Consider the following 25,968-nt stretch of genomic DNA (forward strand, 5'->3'; position numbering starts at 1 on the left):
TTTCATGCCCCCCCCCAAACTAGTGAAAAATGGACCAAATTGCTTCATCTCAAATTAAATTTGGGTATTTAAAGCTATATGTCTATGAGCCAAATAGTGTTAAAGGGGAAGCTAGAAATGAAGGTCCTAAAGCAGACCCTTGGCTAGACAATATCCAGTGAATTGAGTTGATTATGTCTTTGTACCTTAAAATAGTGGGATACTAAATTCTTTTTGGTCATGTATCCCCTTTGGTAACATATTTTGTGTATATATACCCATATATGTATGTGTAACATATAGACATACCATATATTATGTACTATTACATGTATTATAAAATATTCACAAAGATAGAAAAATCTAAAGGATATGATAGAGGTTTTAGTATTTTTTCTCACTTTTCAAAGGATTGTCATTGAAGACCATTGCTCTGTGTAATACCCCAACACCCATTTGAAGAGTTGCTATTAAAGTCCTACACCCAGGTCAAGGCGGATGATCTTCCATCTCATTCCAGAATCATCTAGCTGAAGAGAGCCTTAATGATCATAACATCCAGCCACTCCATTGAACAGAGGAGGAGACCATGAGATTAGGGGACTTTTGTCTAAAGACCTTATTTCCAAGAGGACTCAGAACCTGATGAGATCTTTTATATATTTGAAGTCTGGTATACTTGAACTAAGTGTATCTTCAGTGTTCTCACCACACACACACACACACACACACACACACACACGCGCGCAAATGGTAACTATGTGAGGTTATGGATATGTTAATTTGACTGTGGTAATAATTACACAAGGTATACTTATTTCAGTATACATTGTACACCATATATGTGCGTGTGTGTGTGTGTGTGTGTGTCTATATATATATATACATATATATATATATAATTTTTATTTGTCAATCATACTTTATTTTTTAAATATATTTTGTTGATTTTTTACAGAGAGGAAGGGAGAGAGATAGAGAGTTAGAAACATCGATGAGAGAGAAACATAGATCAGCTGCCTCCTGCACACTCCCTACTGGGGATGTGCCCGCAACCCAGGTACATGCCCTTGACCGGAATCGAACCAGGGACACTTCAGTCCGCAGGCCGACGCTCTATCCACTGAGCCAAACCGGTTTTGGCAATGTCAATCATACTTTTAAAAGGTTGGAAAAAGCAGTATAAAGTAGATATGTGATAACAATGAACCAAGCTTAGGAATTGTTTTACCAAATAGAGATGTTATTTGGTAGCAAAAGTGTTGTAATACTATGTGTAATATCAATGAAAGAATCTGATGATACTATTTTCTCCCCACAAAAAAGTTGGAATTAAAAAAGGACCCTTTAGGAATTTAAACAGGGAAAGTAGAGCCTTTTGCAGATGAGGATGAAGGACACCAGGACCAGTAGCTGCTCAGGGAGAGGGGGTGTCTAAGTGCGAGTGGGAGACCAGGGAATTATCGGGAGCTGTGTTCTAAACTGGAATCCCAGATTCCCATGTTGCAGCCTTCAACCTGGCGCTCACTCATCCTTCAGACACGAAGAAGCCCAACTTCGTGCTTCAGGGGTTTTAGTGAAGCCTTGTAAGGGTGTCCCAATGAATTCACTATTGTGCTTCACCTACGCTCCTGCACTTCCCTTTCAGCGGGCAGCTTTATTTTCCCAGATGTGCTGTTTGTTCACAGGGGAGTTATGAGTAATTAACTCGTAAAAGAAGTATCCACATGAATGAACAACTGCAAAGCACCTGTTGTCAACAGCTGATTTTTGTCTCCTCACTGAAATTATAAAGAGCTTGAGCATAGGAGACCAGGTTTTCTTCTTTTAAAAAACTGGTGACACCTACAGATTTAGGTTCACACCGAAAACAACTGTGAATAGAGACTGGATGGTAAAGCTTGTCTTTATATCTAATGAAAGTGTCAAGAGTTCAGACAAACATCAGCTACCTACGGTTAGGGCTGTGTTATGACTGTTATGGGCCCCAGGCACTTTTGTCTTCATGGGTCCCTTTCTTCATTAAAAAAAGGAAAAAAAAGGAATGTATTGTAGAACTGTATTAGTATGAAGATGAATAAAACCCAAACTGGATGTATTATTATATAGTTATTATAATATTCATTTTATCCCTTCTGAGCATAGAAATGTTAAATGTTTACATTTCTGTGGGCTCCCCAAAGTGTGGTGGGTACCAGTTTCATTCCCTCTGTGCCTAATGGATGGCCCTGCCCAGGACAACAGGCACAGACCCTTCATAAACTACACCTGGCCTCACCTCTCTTTACCCTCATTGTAATACTGAACAATGAAGGTAGCCCCTTTAACTTCTTTTTTTTAATACATTTTTATTTATTTTAGAGAGGAAGAGAGAGAAACATCAATGTTGAGAGAGAATCATTGATCGGCTGCTTCCTGCATGGCCCATACTGGAGATTGAGCCCGCAACCTGGGGATTGAGCCCACAACCTGGGCATGTGCCCTAACTGGGAATCCAACTCTGACCTCCTGGTTCATAGGTGGATGCTCAATCACTGAGCCACGTGGGCCGGGCAAACTTCTTTTTTTCTTGATGCATCTCTCTGAGCAACAGGTGGCTCAAGGATTCCTTTCTCCTGAAGTAACACCAGTTGGCCTAGAAAAGCCAAGTGGGGGTTGAAAACTTTACTTTCTAAATCTTACTCTTTCCACTTTGCTCAGAAATTACGTTTTAAAAACTGGTGCTCTGTAGGGCTGCTCATGTAGGTTCTTTTGGCCATAGCATGATGACCACGAGGCAGGTGACCGAATCCAAAATTAATTCCTCAGTGATGCCGAAAGACTGTGCCTTTATTCTCAAAAGTAGAGTCAACTGGAAAATGGAGGCAATTGTCAGACCAGTTTATCCATCGCTGGGACACAAGGTTTTGCTGAGTGTCATACAGTGGGCAAACAAACAAGGGAACAATGACACCAAAGTTATGTCAGGCTTAACTTGTTCCACCTACAAATGATGATGGAACAATGATGTTGCCTCTGATGGGCTAATGAACTAAAGGCAACAATGGGCTGAAGCGTGTATATACCCGTTGCTCATAAATCAATCTGTAATGGGGCTTTTGTAGAAACCGGGATAGTGATTTGCAGAGAGCTTGGTTTTAAGGGGGCAGGGCTGAATTTAGTCTTTGCTTTTGGTTGCTATCTTTCTTTTTTCTCCCCTTAAGAATTCTACTTTCTGAATCTTTCTTTGTCAACATTGCTCAGAAGTTACATTTTTAAAGTTCGTGCTCAACTCTGATTTCCCTCAGTGTGGTTTTCTCTTTTTGAACTCTATTCATGTGCCACAATTCATTTCATATTCTAAAGGTCATTTGAAAACATCTATAGGGCACTAGTTTCTTTGAATATAACTGATTGAACCAAAGTTTAATTTGAAGAGTCTCTTGATTTCCCGTAAATTATTCAAGTTACCTCAAAATTAATCAACTCTTTCTAATATTACTAAAAACAAAGAGACAAATATGATATACTGATACAAGAATAATCTCAATTCTTTGGAACAATGGGAATACTTTTCACACCTAATGGAATCTTAGGTAAACATCCTAATGTTTTCTCTTTAAATCTAGTACTTCATTGTATCAGTGGCAAAATAGTATACTCATTTAATGGGCCCATAACAGGCAGTATCAATATTATTAAGTCAGTTGTTTTACCTGTCAATTATGTAAACTATATATCATATAAGTTAATTCCTTTAACTACTATTACCAAATATCTTGTCTTATAGGTCTTAAGATCTACATCCAGGGAATTTTCCTATGTAAATTGCATCATTAAATTTCTGTTTTTAAAGAAAATTTAATTGGAATATATGACTTCCCTATATTCTCTCTCTCTGCACATTCCCTTTCCACAGTAGGCTTACATATGTTATTGTGTCAAAAACATTTACTGTAAAATAATCTCAACAATTCTCTTAGTAGTTGGATATCTTTGCTAGAAAACCTTTAATTGTAGCACCCCAGCAAATCGCTAGGAATTTCCCTAATGCAAAAAAACTAAGTACTTTAGGTAACATAATCTCCTTAATTTGAACCAGAGGGTTCATTTATTAATTCAAGGGAATGAATGCTCAAGATTAGAATGTGAAGGATGTGGTAGAGGGAAGGTTTCAGGGTTAGGGAAAATAGGCCTGATTCTCTTCTTCCCGCCACTGTAGTTTCCTAACTGTATCTTGCTGGAGTCCATGATTTCCTTTGCATTTAAATGACCGTTCTGAGAAAGCCACCACAACACCCATAACAGCTCTATTACCAAGGTAGTTTTACTTCCTGTGTTTCTGGGAGCAACAATAAAATGATAGCCGACCTGTCTGTTTTTGAAGTATCCAGCTGAATCTATATGAAGTGCAACACAGATTCCTTGTTATGGTATCGCCAAAGGTAATAGTATTAAGAAAATTGGCCAAGGAAGTTATGCATCATCTCACCCATAACTTCATAAATTGCCATTAGAATTAGTATAAATGTAAAGATGTGTAATCCTAAACTGATTATGTCATATTAGTCCATTATCAGTCACTATATTTAGAAGGCACAGCTTAAGGTTTTTCTTATGCAGGGTAAAGTTCAACTAACCAGTCAGCTCATAACAGTATTTCACCATTTACTAAGGAGAGTCATGTAAAAAGGAAATTCCTACTTGTAACTATGCCTTTCAGTAATCCACACGGAATCTGTGGATGATTCCATCTGAGCCGGCATAACTCATTTGATTTGGAAAAGGATGCTTAATACTGAGTCAGATTATTCTGTGGGTGCAGCAGGACATGCGTAAAAGCTGCCTTAACAATTTCAGGTCACGCAGACATTTTTACGCACGCTAAAACTTTGCAATAACAAATTACCGATCTACTAATGGAGATCTTAGAATCCTGAGATTGTTAATGGACTTCCCATAAATCTGTACTTTTTAAATTATTGGGGTGACATTGGTTAATAAGATTATATAGGTCTTGAGTGTACAGTTCTATGATATATCATTTGTATATTGCATTGTGTGCCCACCACCCAAAGTCAAACCTCCTGTTACCATATATTTAACCCCTTTTACTCTTTCTTACCCTCCCCCCCTTTCCCTCTGGTAACCACCATGCTGCTGTCCGTGTTTATGAGTGTTTGCTTGTTTTTCTTCTTTGTTCATTTTTTGCTTTCAGTTTTATATCCCACATATGAGTGAAATCATATGGTCCTTAACTTTTTCTGTCTGACTTATTTTGCGTAGCATGATATTCTTGAGACCCATCCATGTTGTTACAAATGGCAGCATTTCATCTTACCTTACGGCTCAGTAGTATTTCACATTGTGTGTGTGTGTGTGTGTGTGTGTGTGTGTGTGTGTATCCTGAGATACTTTAAGTATATACATTTATAAAAGTATATAAATTAAAAAGGGGAGAAAAAACTAGCCCCTACTTGCTACATACCAAGCAGTGTGTTAGGCGCTGCATAAGCAGCCTCTCACTTTATCTTCTCAACCGTAGTCCAAACCTTTACCTCCATTTTACAGATAAGAAGACAAAAGTCCTGTGAGTTTAAGGTCATGGAAACAGCCTTTGCTTGACCCCAGTCTGTCTGGCTCCCAAGCCCAGGCTCTTTTCAGGACACCTCTCCTCTTGATTCTCTCTGCAGGCCCTGCTGGCCCTGGTGTTCTGGTTCCTCTGGAGCTGTTGAGGGTCAGGGCTTCCTTTGCTCTCACAAACTCAGCCTGTGCTTTTGTTTACAATTCCATGCATTCTCTTTACATTCCACAACGGCAGACCTTCTGCTTGTCATGTTCCCTCTGCATCGTATTTTATGTCCTCTGGGTTCTAGTCACACTTAGACCAGCACAAACAGTTCCATTTTCTCTTTCCCTAACCCTTTCTCCCTTCTCTTAATAAAAAGTTATGTACAAACTAGAGCCGGAAAGTTACCTTGGCCAGTGGAATACATTAATTTGCTTTTATGTTGAAAGTATAAATTGTCCTTGGAGGTTTGCCCTGTCCCTCCTCCCTTGAGAGCCTGTATTCATGATCAGATAATGCACAGTGCTTAGCCTCTTGAGAAGACCCACATTTTCACTTTTAAAGGTGTCTCACTTTTATTATAACAATTTGGTAGTTGTTGCTATAGAAACAAATGTCCCATATAAAATGTTGCCATTAATTACAGAGTCACATTCAAAGTGGTCCAAGATTGTTAAAAAGTGCTCATTAAAAAATGAATAAAAGCTGATCTTAAACATTCTATTCTCAGAAATATTTTTCCCAAAATAATATTAGTTGGATCCAATGTCAGGTAAAATCTATAATTACTATTGTTCTAGCCTTATTCTTACTGAATATGGTTGGGTGCCCTTGCAAATATAATACTGAGGCCACTAAACCTAGATTCTGTACCTGTTAGAAAATACAGCAGGAAGTAAATCAACAAGTTTTTAAAAATAACATCAGCCCTGGCCAGTTTGGTTCAGTAGTTAGAGCATCGGCCTGCAGACCAAAGGGTCTCAGGTTCGATTGCGGTCAAGGGCACAGTCAATCCCCAGCTCTGGTTGGGGTATGAACTGGAGGCAACCAATCAATGTGTCTCTCTCACATCAATGCTTCTCTCTCCCCCCTCCTCCACTCTCTCTAAAAAAAATCAGTGGAAAAAATTTCCTCGGGTGAGGATTAAAAATAAGTATAATATCAAATCACCAGAGTGAATGGAAGTAGACTTATACTAAATTGATATTAGAACATCTGTTACATACACCATAGTTCACTCTGAGGAAATAAGTAGAAACAGCCCCTAATAAAGAATGTACCACTCTAGAAGCCAAGAATCTTCTAAAAACATCACGTTTTTGTAATTTTCATTAAAATATTATTTTAAGCAAAATGCCTTTTACTGCTATCTATAATAATAAAAGTGTAATATGCTAATTAGACAGAACAGCCAAACGACCTTCCATATGTCCTTCCCTACAACCTTCCGGATGAAGCCGGGGCTGCGAGGGCTGGGCCCCTTGCATGAATTTCATGCATTGGGTCTCTAGTGTGTAAATAAAAGGAGTAAAAATTTAGATTTTGGCTTTCATTTGTATGTTACAAAAACATAGTTGGACCATGTATCCTTGTAATGGTAGTTTCTCTAATGGACACTTGGCAAGAAGACAATTATTTGATTTGCTAATACTGTCCACTTTATAAAATAGTATTACCTATGATGAGCAATTTTAAGATAGGTACTGAGTATTACCTCTAGCAATTATATCTGTATAGCTGTATATCTATATCTACATCTACTCCATGAATACCATTTGTCTTTAGTTGTCTTTTGTTGTTTTAGTTTTTAACCACCTGTGTTTCACTCTTTTCTTTTGTGAGAGAGAATATGAAAAGAGAATAAAGGGATGATTTGAAGGATTACTTTCACCCATTACACCCTCCTCTGTGAATAAGTAGAAAATTGAGCAAATTACTTCATCTCAAATTAAACTGATACATATACATATGAAGCTCTAGGTTAGTGAGCCAAAGCATGTAATGGTGAAGCTAGAGGTGGAAGTTCTAAAACAGACCCTCTGCCAGACATTTCCGGTGAGGCTGGAGGGACCCCATGGGCACAGCCTGGAGCATATGCATTCACCACCCCTGTCATCTTACCTTAAAATCTCAGAATTCTGCGTTTTAGGTGAGAGAGAATGAAGACAGAGCAATCTACAGAGAAGGTTCTTGATCAGAATCTGCAGGGTGCACAGAGGATAGAGTGTTCTTTTTCAAGCTTGGCTGATGTTCTGAACTATCAATGCTTCTACTGATAAGAATTCTGGGATTTGCCAAAGCAATAGCTAAGATGAATTCATGCCTCCCATGTTTCATGCATATATCTTTTTTTAAAATTTACCTTTATTGTTGAAAGTATTACAGATGTCCCCTTTGTTTGTTTGTGGAATTTTTTCCCATTCACCCCCTTCAACCCCATACCCACCTCTCCCAGACCTTCACCACTCTATAGTCTGTGTCCACGGGGCTATGCATATAAGCATATAATTTCTCCGGTTAATCACTCCCCTGCCACCCACCCTCACCCCCACCTTCCCTCTGAAATTTGCCAGTCTGTTCTGTTTTATTTTATGTATACATCTTTAAGAGTTGAAAGCATTATAATATTTAGTGTTTTGCACCAGTTCCTTAACACATTAAGCACCCTGTCAGTCACCGGTGACTGACACTATACTTTCCGTCTGGAAGACAAAACAGGCTGGACGCTTAACGTGTTTAGTCTTCCTGGATTTGAGCTCTGAGAAATGGAAACTGGTCCACATGAATGCTTCTTTATGGGCCGCGGTGGTAGGAATAAGGCAGCGATGGCACATCTGATGGGTCATCCTTCTTTTGAAGGAATTGGGTAATTGAAATTTTCTGGCAGTGAATCAACTCTCCCAGCCTATTCTGTCCTAGACACACTCTTGTGGTATGTAAACACTCAAGGTGGTAGTTGCTCATGCTTATCTGTTTTATTCTTTCTGTGCTTATGTTGACAATGGACTTCTTAATCATAAAACCACAAAATTTTAAGAACTATAATATAAAATTTGTAAAATTAATGCCATTGTTGTGGAAACAAGAAAGCTCCAGAGTTCCACAGTTAATGGCACAGACCACTAAGTCCTAACTCATTTTATGTTATTAAAATTTATTTTTATTTAAGTGTAGTTGGTATACAATCTTACATTGGTTACATTAATTTCAGGTGTATAATATAGTGATTCGACATTTTTATACCTTAAAATGTGATCACCCCACTAGTTCGAGCAATCATCTAGCACCATGTAACTTTATCACAATATTATTGACTCTATCCCCCTTCTCCTTTTTCAACCATCCTCCCCTCCCTTCTGGTAACCATCCCTTTGGTGTCTGTTTCTAATGAGTTTGTTTTGTTTTGTTTGTTTTGATTTTAGATTCCACATATTAATGAAACGATATGGGATTTGTCTTTCTCTGCCTGACTTATTTCACTTAGCATAATACCCTCTAGATCACGGGTGGGCAAACTTTTTGACTGGAGGGCCACAGTGGGTTCTTAAACTGGACCAGAGGGCCGGAACAAAAGCATGGATAGAGTGTTTGTGTGAACTAATATAAATTCAAAGTAAACATCATTACATAAAAGGGTATGGTCTTTTTTTTTTTAGTTTTATTCATTTCAAACGGGCCGGATCCGGCCCGCGGGCCGTAGTTTGCCCACAGCTGCTCTAGATCTACCTATATTGTTGAAAATGGCAAGATTTCATTCATTTGTATTGCTGCATAATATTCCAGTGTGTGTGTGTGTGTGTGTGTGTGTGTGTGTGTGTGTGTGTGTATCCCATCTTCTTTATCCATTCATCTATTGATGGACACCTAGGTTGCTTCCATATTTTGACTATGTAAATAATGCTGCATTGAACATAGAGGTGCATATATCTTTTCACATTAATGTTCTCGTTTCCTTTGGATAAATACCCAGAAATGGAATTTCTGGGCCATATGATACATCTGTTTTTAGGCTTCTTTCTTCAGTGTTACACTGCAGTCTATGAGAAAACCCTGCAATGCTCCAAGTGATGCCTTTCTGCTGCCCTAATGGTCACTTAACACAGAATGAGCAACTGAAAGTTCAAAGATAAGCGAAGTTACACAGTGAAGCACAAAGATTTTTACCTATCACCATCTCAAAAATTTTAAAAATGATAATGCCTTGTATTATGCCTGGCTACTATATATTGTAAGTTAAAAAAAAAAAAAAGTAAGTTACAGAACTGTATATAAATGATGATCTAATCTATGTTTTAAATATGTATTTAAATCCATATACAAAAGTCTAAAAGAGCAGACTGTGTTAACAATGTTTATCTCTGAAGGTCGAATTACAGAGAGATGTCCACTTTGGAGTCATTGTTTAAATATTTTATAGACATAATTTTTTTTAAAAAAATATATTTTATTGATTTTTTACAGAGAGGAAGGGAGAGGGATAGAGAGTTAGAAACATCGATGAGAGAGAAACATCGATCAGCTGCCTCCTGCACACCCCCTCCTGGGGATGTGCCCGCAACCAGGGTACATGCCCTTGACCAGAATCGAACACGGGACCCTTCAGTCCGCAGGCCGACTCTCTAGCCACTGAGCCAAGCCGGTTAGGGCTTTATAGACATAATTTTAAGCTAAAAATCAATGACGCTATTTCAGAAAGAGAGGGCCAGGCTGGTTGATGTTAATGATGAAAGTAGGGATAAAATTACTAGACCATTTAAGCGTAGTCTACTAGCTATTCCAATCTCGTCGGCATTTATTGGCATGTACTTGGTGACCATGGGGCAGAAGGTCCTGGCACAACAGCAGGTGTTCAGTAAATGTTAGGTATTAGCATTTGTTCACTTTATTGACAGTTAGTGTACAAGAGAATTGGTCCCAGTGGTGAGGGGGCACACACTGTGGGACAAACAGGACAGAAATGACTGTCATGCAGTGCCCTAACCCAACCATGGGAGGATTTGCACAGAGCCAGGAGTGTCCTTCACCGAATGTGTGGAAGGGAAAAGTTGCTGATCTGGACATAGGGTTAAGCCCACACCATTGACAAATTTTACACAGGACTCTAACTTTTGGAATCAATGAGTCAATGTCTTCCTTTAAAACTCTTCTTGAGAAATCCCCATTGTAGTAAGTCAAAACAAGTGACTCAGAGCCTCTAGTTTATGATAGAAGAACGGGGGGGGGGGGGGGGGGGGATAAGGACAGCGTTCCTAAGAACTTGCTAACTCAGAATACTACACTTCATACCCTGAGGGCTCCTGAATTCAGTTACTCATTGATACACCGATCAGTGTAAACTAACCAATGGAAATCTAGAACTGATCCTTTCTCTCTCTCTCTCTCTTTTTTAAAGTGTACCAAATGATTATTTGTGCTTTTCCCTTTAAATGCTGCACAGTCATTCTTCATGATACCTGCCAATCCTGGGTGCCCAGGTTAAATGTGAGCAGCCCAAGGAGCTGGACCCTCCCCACCCTGATCCCTAATCTCCCACCCGCCCGCCTCACCCCGCCCCGCCTCCCCTTGTCATTCTTTCAAGACTCTTCCATTCCACTGAGAGCTTTCATTCCTTTGCTCTCAGTGCTGCCCAGGAGTCAGATTTATTGAACACTACTTTTTAGTCTATAGAGGAGAAACACACACACACACACTCACACACAATCACAACTCATCCTAACATGCAGCCAACATCTCCATTGATCTAGAAAAAAAAAAGTTAAATGCTTTCCCGTTAACAATTTTTGAAAGTTGTGGGGAAAGCCCAATTCATCACTTGGCTGCCCAGGAAGGGGCTGGAGACCAGAAAGATGCAAAGGGCGGGGCTTGGTAGGGGGCGGGGGCGGGGTAGCCAGAGCGAGGCCCCTGCGGCTTCCAGAGGCTGAGCCACGCCTCCTTTTCTCCTGCTCCGCTGGCCTCTCGGCCCGGCTGAGACTTTTATTTTGAAGGGCCGCAGGCAAAAGCTTTTCCCGAGACTCACTGAGTCACGGCGGGTATATAGCCCGGTACCTGCCGGCGCCTCAGCCCCAGAGGCTGTGCGACCTGGGATTGGGGAGCGCCCGGCGAGGCCCGGAGACCCGAGGTAGGCTGGGGAGTCAGCCCCTTGGCTGGTAGAAGAGGATGAATTAAAGGGGGTGGAGGGTGCAGGTTGGCGGAAGAGTTGGGGTGGGAGGGCTCTAAAGGGGAAGAGTGGATGTGTTGGGGGGTTGGAGGGGGGGGCTTGTAAATAGAGTTTCCACCCGCCGCTGGTCCCCTCGCAGAGCTGCCTCCCTCCCCGGTCTGATCTGTGCACGCACCACTGAAAGCTGAGCTCCAGATGGGAACTGGGCATCACAACAGGGTCGGGACTGGGGATGCTTTGCTGCCACGAGTGATCCCTCCCGCTCCTCTAACTTTGCTGAGCCCATCATCCCTCCTTTCATCGTGGCCCCTCTCGTGGAGGAGTCAGACCTGGCTTGGGAGGGCAGAACCAGCGGGGCTGGCAGAGATTGGGGGGGGGGGGTGATCTCATTCCCTGGCAGTTGGTGGGGGAAGGAGGGGTCCATCCATCCCCAGCCCAGCCCCTCTCCGAACCCGCCCTCCTTTCTTTAGGAAGAGTGCACCCACCTTGGCGCCACTCAAAGAAAGTTTGTGTGTGACTTGGGGGACTCTCCCCGTCTTCCCGGCCGGGGGTGGTGGCCAGCACACAGTAGGTGCGGGTTCCAGGCTTGCTGCTCAGCTCCACCCCTGCCCGGTGGTCGCTGCGGCTTTGTTAGCCCCGGCTCGGCACCGGCTCCGGGTGCGGGTCGGGCAAGGACGTGGCTGCAGCGTTAGCAGCCGACTGCACGGATTCTGCGAGCAGGAGCACTGGCCGGCCCTCGCTAACCCCGGGGCTGGGGCTCCTCTCGTTTGCCTTATTTAACATTGGGGGGCATGTCTTTCCCGAGTGGTGAGTGGTCCAGGACTCTCGAAAGGAGAGTTGGGTCACTTGAGCCCGGAGCCAGGTTGGGACTTTTGCACGGGGACCAAAGGGGGTGCAGGCCGGGAAGGGTTGGGGGTGGGGGTGGGGGGAGCAGCGGCAGGGTCTCCTTGGGCGCAGGCGTCTCCCCACCCTGCAGGGCCAGGTTTTGCTTTAGCAGGCCTGAACTAGTCACACTCTGTCGCTGGTCTGCAGGCTGCAAGCCAGACGCCAGGACCCTGTGCATTCATTCACCCCTCAGACCCGGGAGTCTTTAGGAGTCCCGCGCTAGCTGGTTCCACATTTTGATTTGCAGTCACAGAGAACAGGCGTGAGAAAGGCAGACATGGGCAGGCCCAAGTTTTTGATGCTTGGAATAGTACGTTCCTGGGTAACCAGCTTTTGAAAAGCTGCCCTCCCCACCAGCCCTCCCCCCTCCCCCACCTCAGTCCTTCAGACTTAGCAATGGTCTCACCAACTCTGGAAACTGCTAAGTTTTGCCTTTAAGGATGTTTTCTTGGTGTGTGTGGTGAAGGCTCCTGTCAGAACTGTCTCAATAGCTAACACCAAAGGAAAACTGGACAGTTGATTGTCCAGGGAGTTTGGTTTGGTTGCTTCGACTTCAATGAAAAGGCATCAGTTTTTTTACATCCCAAGGAAAGAGGGTATTCTTTTCCTCAAGACCTGGCAGGCTTTGACTGAGAAAATTTTTCCTCCTAATCTGTTTCTATTGATTGATATGAGATAGTTTGAAGTATCTTGTACCCCTGTGCCTTAGAGTGGTCGTAAGAGTTATGCCTTAAGAGAGAGGAAGTTACGTGGTTAGTACATCCTTGAACTATGTATGATGAATAGGCAAGAGCTATGTAATGAACATATTTTTTCAACTCCTAAGCTTTATGTTTTACTTATCCCACTTAGTATTATATATTAATACAATTTATTTAAATTTTTGTCTTTAGAATAAGCATCAGGATAGGTTGCCCAGTGCCGACACCACATCCATTAATAGGAAATTAGAGATGTGCAATGAACAACAAAATATGCCAACACCCTAACCATCTCTGTGGCAGTGTGAAAACTTGATGCTCTGCAGGAAGAGAATGGGTAGGTGGTTGAGAATAATGCCACTTTATTTTTTGTGACTGTTGAAATCCATGAATCATAGAATTCTAACAGCTGGTATGATACAGGCCGCAGGTATGATGCACCTGCTTTGAATGGTGTGATAACTGAATGCTCAGTCTGTCTCAGGTGAGGATGCTGGCTTGGTAAACAATAGGTAGCTGTCCTGGGTAGAGGAGCCCTGGTGTGCTGCAGGAGAGCCTGTGGGCTCTGGGTTTTAGTTGACTTCTTAAACTTTTTCAGATAGAATAAAAAATGAATACTACTTACATCTTGTATTGTGGCTGATGTTTAAAACTTTAATGTAGAACAGTTACAGTATTTGTACTTCTTTTGAGGATAGTTGGTCTTTTTCCCCCTAAAATATATTTTGCCTAGAGTAGACTCTAGCAAATGTTATATTCTACTATTTTTGAGACAACTAGATAGGTAATGAATTACAATGCATTTCCTGGAAGTTATCAAGGAGTCTACACTGCTCAAGGTGCTAAACGTCATCATTTCAAGAGGAAGTTATTCATTTGTTCAATTATGAATTGTCAAAACAATTGTTGGTCCTCGCCCCCCCCCCCCCCCCGCCCAAACACACACACTGCTTTCCAGATTACTTAACAATTATGGAGAACTGTAAAAATATATGCTAGACAGTGTCTTTTCTTTCATGTATATTTCCACATAAACAATTTCATATCAAAATGTATCATGCTCCTTCAGCATTTATTTCAAAAGATCCAGATAAGCATTGGGTAGCACAGTTCACTGTACTTCTAAAATTACCTACTATTTAATATCTTGCAAAATAATTCTCTTCTTCAAGTAAATGGGGAAAGGGGATAGATGCTAAGTATACACTTTTAAAACTTAGGAATATGTTAAAAGAGTCCTAAACTCTTCTTTGAAAGTGTTCCCAGTACATTACACTTATTAGCTCATTCCAGTAATATTGAGAACAAAAAATGGAACTCTACCAGATTTTAAAGAGAGGTATAGGGAAAATAAGAATGTTGTCCAGGATCATAATAAAATTGAGGTACTAGGTTCTGCCTAGTTCTGTGTCCTGGGTTTTTTTGGCCCTAGAAAGTCTCTGAGAGCTTACACTAATACCAGGCTTTTTATTTATTTATTTATTTATTTATTTATTTATTTATTTATTTATTAAACAGGGATGCTCTGTATCAGATTTTGTCAAAGGAAAAACAGTAAGAGATGGTAGATGAGAAAGGTCTCATCCAAGGAGACTTTATGAGTGGAAAGCAGTAGCCCAGTCTGGTGGGAAAGGCATGGAGATAAAATGGGAGTAAGGCAAGCCTGAGGTGGCAGCGGGGGAGACGCCCCATTCTGAAACCAGTGGTAGGCACAGCTGTCTGCCCAACCCCATCCACTAGGAAAGGCACAGATCGCTTCCCGAGCAGTAAATCACAGTTGCCTTAAGGGTTCTGTGCTTTAGGGTTAACCGTGATTGTTAACATAAGCCATCCAGTTAGGTGAGGCTCTCTTACTTGTGTATTTTGGATGATGACTACAAGGAAACAAACCGAAGATGTGGGGTGGTTAGTTAATGTCAGTTCTGCGTCTGCCACTGAATGTGCACTGGCCCCACTGCCAACGCTCCACCGCTATGGTAAGCGAAGAGGGTGACTTTCACAGTTTGGCATGGACTCCTGGGAGGCCGAAAGGCTTATTGGACGGAAAAGGTTTCCTCCTGCGGGAGCAGCTGCCATTTGCAGACAAGGTGTGTCAGCCAGAAGAAATGCGCAAATGACCGTTTTCTGGTTTCTGTTGGCATAACTTTGCAATGTTTTTTCCATATAGAAGTGTTCAAAATTAGATTCTTAGGAAGGCACACAAAACCAAGTAAAAGGAATAGACTCTGAAGTTTTACCAGTGGAGGAAGAGAAGAACTAAACTTTGTTCAGCAGTTGTCCCTAACCAGGCTCTGCTGGGTGCATCGCAGTCCTGACCACCTTGAGTTGTCACAAAATGCTGCGAGGTAGGCCCACCCCATTTCTGATGTCGTAGAACTGGGATCAGGGACCTCGTTCCCACAGAAATGACGTACCCCAGGACCTTTATCCATAAGAATCTGAGAATTAGCAAGCAACTCTCAGCTTTCAGACGGTTGGATCCTGACTGTGGATTTGTACATTGGTTGCCAGGCACTCTGAACACACTTTCTCCTTGCAGCTATGGCACACTTCACAGTGAGGCTCCCAGCACTGCCCAGAAATCAGCGCTGAAGTATTCTGTTTTATTAATAGCACCTTAGCCTTGAGCCACTATATATAACGTGTTTTTTGTGGGAAAATGCACTCAGAGCTCCAACCTGATTTTTTTTAATGGTTTTAAATCCCAGCAACAATGGCAAATAGGACCCCACCTTCTCTTTTTCCATTTAAACCCCGAAGGGAAAATAAAGGTACACAGAGATACATTTCCTTTCATACTCCCCTTATGCTAACAGAGACCCCACCCGGTCCAACAGAGCTGTGGGGAGGAGGATCCCAGCAGTAGCTGGCCTCGTGGCAACAGAGGGGAAAGAGAAGAGGGGGCGGGACATGGGAAACAGGACAGATGTTTGGCCAGTTGTCAGTCAGCTGTGGGGCTTCTGTTGGACAGCCAGGCGATGGGAGCTGCCCGTCGGTTGTCATGATTTCCTTCCTAAACATCATTTTTTTGCTACAGAACCTGGACCGAGACATCAGCACTACTTAGTTGTATCTTCATTTTGTTAAAGCCAGGGTTAGGTTTTAAATGGCATCTTTGGTAATAGAAGGAAAGCAAATGTATAGGCATTTTATTTTTCTTTCCAATGCCAGTTCACCAAATTCCCCAACAAGTACCAATTTGGGAGTGGACTGACTTCAGGTAAACTTGGGTGCTAATGTATAATAATTATATTTTAAATAACCATATAATAAGTGCCATTCGTTGACCACTTACTTTGTACCAGAAAACGTACTGAAATGTTCACCACACTCTGTCGGTTAACCCTCACCACAATCCCGCTGAGTAAGTTCTGTCAACGCCCCTCCCTTCAAAAGGAGGAAAGGGAGATTCTGAGACAGTTTGTGATCAGCCCAGAGTCGCACAGATCAGAAACGATCAGGCCAGGGCCTCATTCATACAGCAAATGTTGTTGACATGTCCTGTCCCTGAGTCCTGGCTAAGACTCCAGGAATAAAGTAGTGACCTAGACAGACAAATATGCAAAATTCCTTGCCTTCATAGAGCCTTTATTCCAGGGACAACTTGTAAACAGAATAATCTGAACATCTAGCGCTCCAGGAGGAATTATGTGCTATGTGGGGGAAATAAAGCGGGGGAGGGAGAGGGGATATTGCCTGTTAGAGGTGGGGCTGCGATTCAGTGAGAGAAAATCAGGCTGCAGAGTGGCCGTGAGTCAACAGGAGTCCATGAGGACTGATGCTGTTGTTTATCTATCGCAGCAAACCAAATACTCTTGTAACACCAAATACTCGGGTATGTGCCATCTTCACCACTCCCTGTCAGTACTCCAGCAAGGGACTGAGGAGCTATCTAAGGATAACAGAGCCCTGCCAGCATGGCTCAGTGGTTGAGCACCGACCTATGAACCAGGAGGTCACAGGTTCGATTCCTGGTCAGGGCACATGCCCGGGTTGTGGCAGTTCAATTCCCAGTGGGGGTTATGCAGGAGGCAGCCAATTGATGATTCTCTCTCCCTTCCTCTCTGAAATCTTTACAAATAAAGATTATCTATTGTAAGAACAATAGATAAAGGGCTTGAGCTTATCTCTCCAAGGGTCAGGAAAGATGGGGACAGTTGTGGGAGGGACAGCCTTGAGATGGCTGGGTGCTCTGCCTTGGCAACAAGCACTGGGGTAGTTCTTCTGGAGTCCTGGGAAGAAGGCAGTGCCCGGGCCAGGATGCAAGGAAGGAGAGGATGGAAGTGGCCATGGGAGAGGATGGAAGTGGCCATTGTTCTCCACTGCTTGCGTCTATTTTCTCAGTGAATAGGAAAGGGGCTCATCAGCTGAGAATGAGTGTCTGAGGGAAGTCTGAGGAAAGAGAAGGTGTGGAACAGTCACCTGGGAGAGGAGATGCCTGAATTTAGCTGGTGATAGGTACACTCCGGGTCAGCCTAAAGTTGAATTCTGACTCAGCATCCACAGTGCATTGGACCTCTATAACCTGTTCACCTCTTGGGAAGAGGAACTGTCGTACTCTTCTTTCTGTATTTGTCACTTATGTGCAGCAAGGCCCAGCTCTTAGGAGATGTATGGTGTTTGTTGAGTGACTACTGTAATAAACTTCATACACATTTGTCTAGACATTTCATCATGTTAATCTCTCCCTATTCTGAAATGCTCTGGCACGTATAGTCCCTAAAACAGCACCTGAATGCCAGTTATTGTATTGCCTATTATTTCAGAGTTAGCCTCATCTCTCTAATATTAAGGTTGACTTTTAGACTGTGAAACAACTCCTAATTATATGCTCTTTTGTATTATTCTCCAATGACTACGTAATTCAAACCTCATTCCTACCAGGTTATGTCTTTGTTGAAGACAACAAAGATGTCTTCTGCTTCAACTTTGCCATGCCTGGTGGGTAAGCACACTGCAGGCAGTCAGCTGGGACACAGGGAAACCAGTTAGGGTGGTTACAATAATGCAGGAAGTAGACATTAATGGTACCAACTAAGTTAGAGGCAAAGGAACTAAACAAAGTGGTTGGATTCTGGGGAAAGTTAGAAGATAGAATCAGCTGCACTTGGCCTTGATGGTGCGTGAAGGGTCAGGGAGGGGATGCATCAAGCATAACTCTCAGGATCCTGCCAGCTGGGCAGATAGGGCTGCCATTCACAGAGGTCAGGACAGGAGGCGGAGGAGTCCTGAAGGCAAGGCAAGTTGGGCTTTGCACATGCCAAGGGGAGGTGCCCAGGAGGCAATTAGAAATCTAAGTCTCACACGCTGCAAGGAGATCAGAGTGAGAGGCGGGGATTTGGGAATTATCAACACCAGTGGTACAGCTTTGGGAGAAGATGACTTTGCCCCCCAAAGAAAGCAGGGAGTGACAACAGGTGATGCTCAGTGTCTGACAGTGGCATAAAGATCCTCTCATTTGATTACGTTTTGCAAAACCTGCCCCATGACAATATTGAAGCAAAGCCTATCCCCGTAAAACCACAAATGAACTAATTCAGAACTGGAGTTGGAAAAACTTGCGGTTTTCCTTGGTAGAGCCTCATTTTTTGACTGTGTCTTCATAACTATAAATGGCTGTATTTATATGAAAGGTGACATGTGGTTTTTTTTAAAAAAGATCTATTTTAGGCACTTATTAAGAGACAAAATGTGTCCAAATGTACTCACATGTCACACCATTGTGTTATGTAACCGAATGTTTGAGCACATACTGTCCACACCAGCAACTATAAATCTGTCCAGGCAAGTGACTGCAAGATACCCAGGGACAATAGATAAGGAGTTGGCCCTCGTCTTCCCCAAGCTTTTATTTGCATGAGAGAGTGGTACATCAGACGTTGCAAATCTCTCTCAAAGGCAGAAAAATCATCTAGGGATAGGGCGGCAGTGGTCCAAGCCCAAGCATTCCTTGGCCCCTCTTCATACACAGCCAGCAGGAGCTGTCAGTTTACAAACATACGAAATGATTCCGTTTCATATCGGTTTGTCTCCTGCTTTCCCAGAACTGTCCAGCGGAGTGATAGATGCCCAGGGAAGCCACCCGATGTGTGAGGCTGCCAGATTTTTCCCCGTGGAGGTCAACTTCCTTGCTTCAGGGTACACATAAATGATAGAATCTGAAAAGTTACTTGGAATTGTTTCATATTTAGAGATTTAGGAAAGTCTAAATCTAGGCCCGTCACAAGCATGTCAAGGTTGAGACTTGTGAAACCCAATGCTGTTTATGAAAGCCAAGTCTTATTCATGTAAAAATACCAGGACTTTTGCTGCATCCTAGGAGGGGAGGTGGGTAGGGCAGGTGTCCTTACCTCTGATACACAGATTTTTAAAACCTAGTGAAGAGAGGCTGTGACTTTCCAAAGGCATAGATATCATAGGATCTCCTGACTCCACCTGGGTTGTGTGTGTTTTTAAAAAAGATTTTTTTTATTAATTTTTTTAATTGATTTCAGAGAGGAAGGGAAAGGGAGAGAGAGAGAAACATCAATGAGAGAGAATTGTTGATCAGCTGCCTCCTGCACACCCCACACTGGGGATCGAGCCCACAACCTGGGCATGTGCTCTGACCAGGACTCGGAACTGTGACCTCCTGGTTCATAGGTTGATGCCCAACCACTGAGCCACGCTGGCTGGGCACTGTGTTTTTCTCTTCAGCCCACATGGAGATGCAGGGTGATATTACCACTTGAAAATGTACACCAAGGGCACTTGCAGAATTTCCCAAAAGCCTTAGCACAGATGGCGGATCTGGCAGTCAGGTGGAGAAGTTCAGGATGACAAGTTCACTGATAACAAGTGTTAGGAGGGAAGTTCTTAAGGGTGAATGCTAGATGTTTAAAATCCCGAAGACCAGTTTACTTGAGAAAGTGATCCCCATGGGAGAATCTGGTTGGGTTACCCAGGGACCTGCACAGAGGCGCTGTCTGCCATGTGGCCACCTGCCCTGGGCTAGCAGCCGAGCGGCAGTCACTATGTGGCAGGGACTCCAGCTGCCTTGTGTCTGGTCCTTCTGTGTGTATGTGTCTGTCATGTCAGTAGCTCCCAGGCAGGTCCAGTGGGACTTCGACAGTCTGCTTGGAGCTTGGTCTTGCTGTGTGTTTATTTTCTTTCTAACACTGTCATATTGATTGTCTGTTTATTCGGCCAAATACAAATCTGAAAATGAAAGAGAAGGGTCATCAAATTGGACTCTTAAATGTTTGCTCAATGTTATTGTGGCTTTTATAGTTGTTTCATTTTACTATAGTGTTCTTACATCTATAATTAGGGTATATTTCAAAATTGCATTGATAGTGCATGTTCTCATTGCCTATGTAGTGAAACAATTATTGGTTTAAATAAACAAAATAATTATGTAGCATTCACAGGGTAATCCAGCCACATTATTAACATTCTGTCATTCACAGGGTAATCCAGCCACATTATTAATATTCTGTGAATAATTAACAGAGAATATGATGAAGACTGAATATCTTAAACTAGATCATGAGCATGGTCCTTATACATAAGGCTTTGGGATTTTCTTCTGACTTTGAGATCATCAGTCCATCCTTCATCACTGTGCTTTAGCTCCGGTTTCAAACATATTGTCCATTGTGCAACCTCCGTTTTTAAAAATTATATTTTATTGGCAAGAGACATTCTACTAAAATTATGAATCCGGAAAAGACTTACGGCATCCTAGCTCTTAGCAGTCAGATTAAAGGTTAAAGTATTTTGTAACCACAGGATCTGACTGAACCGATGGGTCATCTTCTGGCAAGGTGAACGTACACCTGGTGTTTTTCTTGGCAACCCAGAAACCGGCATGTTGGTGTAGATATCTTAAGTTAATGGTGTTGTTAGCTTGAGTTTAGAGATGCATCAGTGACTTTCAGGCGTGCTTTCTGCTGCCTTTCATTTTCTGAACTAGAAGAAAGGGCTCTCGCCTCACGTCTGTCTTCTCAATGGGCTCTCCACAGACAGCTTGTCTCTTCCTAGACAACCCGCATTGCCCCTGGGTCTCTGATGGCTTCTCACAAAGTGAAGAGGCTAGATGACATGCGCTTTAAGCTCCTCAGTTTAATATCCCAGGACCATGTTGGAAGGGAAATAAAAGGCATCCCCATCGAATTCCATCTACTTCTTTCCTCTTCATCATCTTTCCACGCTCTCGTGGAAAATTTGGTTGAAAGTCTTAACAAGTTGATGATCTTATGGGATATGATTCCCTAGTATTGGAGAAGTAGAAAGATGTATCTCAGACATTTAGTCTGAGTAAGTGTCGTATTCTAGTTCAACTTATAAATAAGTCTGTGCATAATCGGTAAAACTATATGAGAAATAAAGCTTCACAAAAGTCCTAAGTGCTTGTTACCCCCCAAAATGATGATACGGGTGGTTAAACAAATGTGTGCTTGCGTATGTATACGGGTATACATAGACCAGGGAAATATACAGTAACCTGGCTCAGGTAACCCGGCTCGAGCTTCTGAGCAGGTCCCATGGCTTTGCCAGACAAGACTTCCAAATGCAGTAAGGTTTACCATTAGTGGGAATGCCACATCCATAAAAGACTTCCCTGCAAACCTTTCAGAATTCTTCATGCTAATTTATATTTCAGAAAACAATACCTTTTGGACATACTCTAATTTGGGAAACATGGGCTAATTAGTGCATTTGGTGTACCAAGAAAAAGCTCAACTTGCAAAAAATCACAGGTTCCACCTAGCCAAGAGTTTATCTTCTCCGTGTAGCTCAAGTTAGAGAAAAGTTTACACAGTTTGAAAAGAACACTTTCCGTTTACATTTGATTTTCAGTGATCTCAGTTCTTAGACCTCGGGATAAACACATGTAATATAGTATTTATGTGCTGTAAGAGTTCTGTTGACATGCCCAGCCTGTGTTGCTCAGTGGTTGAGCGTCGACCTATGAGCCAGGAGGTCACAGTTTGATTCTGGTCAGGGCGCATGCCTGGATTGTGGGCTCAATCCCCAGTAGGGGGCATGCAGTAGGCAGCCAATCAATAATTCTCTCTCATCATTGATGTTCCGATCTTTCTCTCCCTCTCTGAAATCAGTTTAAAAAAAATATTTTTTTTAAAGCATTCTGTTGACAAAATGTGGTGGTCATAGCTATGGCCCATTATTCCAGGAAAAGTCTTCCCTTCGTGCAGGTTCTGAGGTGAACATTAGTAAATGCTTTTGCTATGTTAATTGCCAAGGAGGTTCATCACATGCATCCGAGGCTTCCCATATTAGGCTTTTGGAATCACAGGAGGTATTTCAGAAAAACGGAGACTAATTGAATGCAGAGGCTTCTGTGGGGCAACCAGAGCAAAGAATGCAGTCAAATGATGTCATCCAAGGGTGGCAAGCCCATACCCGAAAAACTGGCAGCAGCATATCCATTCCGGGCCACCTGAGACATTTCCTGGGCTAGAAGCAATGTTACAGAAATTGAGCTTACCTGCCAAATTTACCACACCTTGCCAAAATATGGGTACCTCTCATATTGCCTCAAGAATAATTACAGCTTTACTTTTTTTTTTTTACAACTTCTGTGAAAATGGAGAAGGAATCAGGAATGCTTGGCTTTTAGCAGATTAGAGAAGGGCAATGTAGGTGTGCTCCCCCTGCCCATTAGAAGGGGGTTTATATGTGTGCATTTGCTGTGAATTATGATCCATGAGGAAAGTATTGCACCTGATTGTGCAAATCAACACAGAGCTCTGTTTTTGTTTCACTTTGTTTTAGGCCACAATCCCTCCAGCAAACAATGACTAGATCACCTTTAAAAATTCACCATCACGATTGTTGACTGTGTCTGGAAATAAAGGTGGCTCTTGATTGACCTTTCTTTATCCCCAAGTCCAAATGAATTGCATTATTCGTTTATCCAGTGCTGTTAATTTTCAGTGTTTTTATATACAGTCTATGTTAATTCTTCCAACAATCCCATGAGATCATTGTTTATCCTTTAAAAAATTATATGCAGATCTGTGTTCCAGAAGGAAAAAATGAGCCTTGAGAAGTTCAAGCATTTCTGAGAGAGGTCAGGCAGCACGGAGCTCACGCCGAGCTTTTCTGAGTTCCAGTCTCCCCTCAACGCCATACGCCCTCCGCGTACAAAGCTTTGTGATTTCTGTGGTATTCTGTAAGCCATGGAAATCTAATTTTATCTAAGATTTATTAGAATATATGAGGTGAAAAAAGTTGTGCAACAGGAAATTGAACTATAATATCCCACAGCACATCTTCCCTGCCAACTTCCTCATAAATAGAGGATGAATTCCAAATATTAAAAAGTTACTGTTGGAATACGACATACTTGAAAATCTTTCCATATGCGTTAAAAAGCTAGCAAACAAATCCAGCATCATGCATTTACTCCACAAATGCCTTTGCAGTGTGTTCTATGCTCAGTGTTTCCCAGAGTGAATAAGAGGTTGGCCAGGCCCTCATATGGCCTGGGGGTGGGGGTAGGGTGGAGCCCCACAGCAGGATAGATTGATTGGGCCTGCAGTTGAAGTAGACATTAAGTCCTCAGAAGATGGGGTGACCAGCTCTGCTTGGGGGTGGGAGGTAGCTTCAGGAGACAGCAAAGGCTTGGCAGTGGATAAGTGGGATAAAAGTTGAAGCTGGGTTGCGGGGGGGCAGTTCAGCTACATGTCCAAAGGCCCAGAGCTTGTGTGTCTAGCGGATGGTGGGCAGCTTACGTGGCTGGCGAGGAGCTGCATGGAGGGAGGGGAGGAGGGCATTACCAGACTATGAAAGGCCTTGCTTGTCACACCCTAAGAGTCATGAAAAACATGCAAATGTTTTCTATGAAGGGATGCATTCATAAATTGATCAGAATATTTCATACCTGCCCATATAAGAAATCTTTCGATTTCTCTATTTTCACATCAATCTATGTGTGATTGATATGCCTGTGCCATATCCATAGGTTCAATCTCTCTTGTGAAAAATCTTTCTAGATGCTTTAAAAAGGCATCTTAGGGCCTGTTTATCACTTCTTATTAACATCTTTGCTCTTTTTATAACATCACCTGATTTTGATTACCCACTAGACAGGTTGCTGTGAGTTTAAAAGACTCCAAACTCATAAAATTTCTTTAAAAGAAAGATTTATTCATACAAAGAACTCAAATAGTCAAAGACTGAGAAAGTGTTGGTGGGAAGGAGAGCCACCGTTTTCAATATTAATGCAATGTGTGCTCCCAGAGGACTTGAGAGTAGTCTGTATGAAACAGTCCTGCTGGTCTTTATGTCATTGATTTGTTTAACAAGCCCCCTTCTTCAATTGTTAGTGAAAAACTCTCTGAGCTCACAAATTCCAAGTAAATGTGGTCTGAATGACTGAGGCTTTCACTTCCAATACTTAAAGAGCAAATAGTTGTTCCAGAATCATTGTTTTTGCTCCTCTTTCTTTTTTCTCTTAGTTATCGCCTAAGAGGAGATATTAAATTATCTTCTCTAACATGAATTCAACTACTATTGCTGTAACTTCAGCTCTTAAAACACACCATGAGCCAGGTGTATCACAACTGATGGGTGGGAAAGTCTCTAGTTAGATAATGCATCCTGACAGAGCTGGCTATCCCTTCTTGAAACACAAGTTCTACTTTCTTCCTCCTTGTCAACAGAATTCACTATCCTATCATGTATGTGTGAATAGTATCTTGTCCATTTGTTCAATTTACATCCACCTCACACTTTCCTAGGAAATATGTTGGAAGTGCTCGGTAGGTCCACCCCACTCAGAGTGAAGGATCAAGTTTGTGTGTCATTCATTTTCACGTTTGCTTTTATAACTTGGTAACTGAGAGCTAAATTTGTCTGTTGGATATGTGTAATTTAAGCAGCTATGGGTACCTGGTGATTATCATACACTTAAGGCTTTAGAGAACATTTAAGACATCAGTGTCAATACCAGTAACATCTGGTCAACAAAGAGTTTCCTTTGTAAGATGATAAAGAGGTGGGATTATTTTGCTTTTGTCTTCTATGAATTTTAAACACCAATTATGTGAGGGAGAGTAAGTATGGTGCATAAGAGGTCACCAGGGAACCCTCCATGTGGAATTTTGCAGCTTGCTGCCTACAGGTTTAAGAACCTATATGCCATGGTAGTGAAGTTAACCAAAGGAAGATGTATTACAGTAACTAAGGTGACTGATTATCACTCAAACTCATGTAAATGACAGTTTAACCAGAGTAGCATTATGTCCAATAATTATGGAGCATTCTGGAAAGCAGTGGTTCTAAAAAAACATGGTCCTCACACCAGTAGTATTAACATCACCTGGGATAGTGTTAGAAATTAAAATTCTTGGGCCCCATCCCAGACCTACTGAATCAGAAACTCTGAGGGGGGACTCAGCAGTCTGTGCTCTCTCAAACGCTCCAGAGAATTCTGAGATTCAATAAAGGTTGAGAACCACTGCTGTCAAGGAATTTGTTGTCCCTTAGATAAGTGAGATTGGAAAGTAATGAAATAGTGCTCTGGCCACGTAGCTCACTTGGTTGGAGCATCCTCCCGATTTGCCAAGTTTGTGGGTTTGTTTCCCAATCAGGGCACATATGAGAATCAATGAGTGAATTTAATTTTCTCTCTCTCTCTCTCTCTCTCTCTCTCTCTCTCTCTTTCTCTCTCAAATCAATAAATAAATTTT

General features: G+C 42.2%; 1 protein-coding gene across 13 annotated transcripts in view; it reads left to right on the top strand.

Moving 5' to 3' along the window:
* The window catches only part of PALLD (palladin, cytoskeletal associated protein), a 407,453-nt gene that overhangs the window by 304,347 nt on the left and 77,138 nt on the right, over positions 1–25,968 (top strand). The window contains exons 1-2 of one of the 13 annotated variants that reach the window (XM_036315096.1): positions 11,528–11,645; positions 13,463–13,607. The exons of 10 other annotated variants lie outside the window; for them this stretch is intronic. The gene's annotated coding sequence lies outside the window, so the exon portion shown is untranslated. Of the gene's footprint in view, positions 1–11,527; positions 11,646–13,462; positions 13,608–25,968 lie in introns of those variants that run through there. 2 more of the 13 variants (XM_036315097.1, XM_036315100.1) reach the window with 2 other exon arrangements.

The sequence above is a fragment of the Myotis myotis genome, unplaced genomic scaffold (assembly GCF_014108235.1).
Source record: "Myotis myotis isolate mMyoMyo1 unplaced genomic scaffold, mMyoMyo1.p scaffold_m19_p_6, whole genome shotgun sequence".
NCBI lineage: Eukaryota > Metazoa > Chordata > Mammalia > Chiroptera > Vespertilionidae > Myotis > Myotis myotis.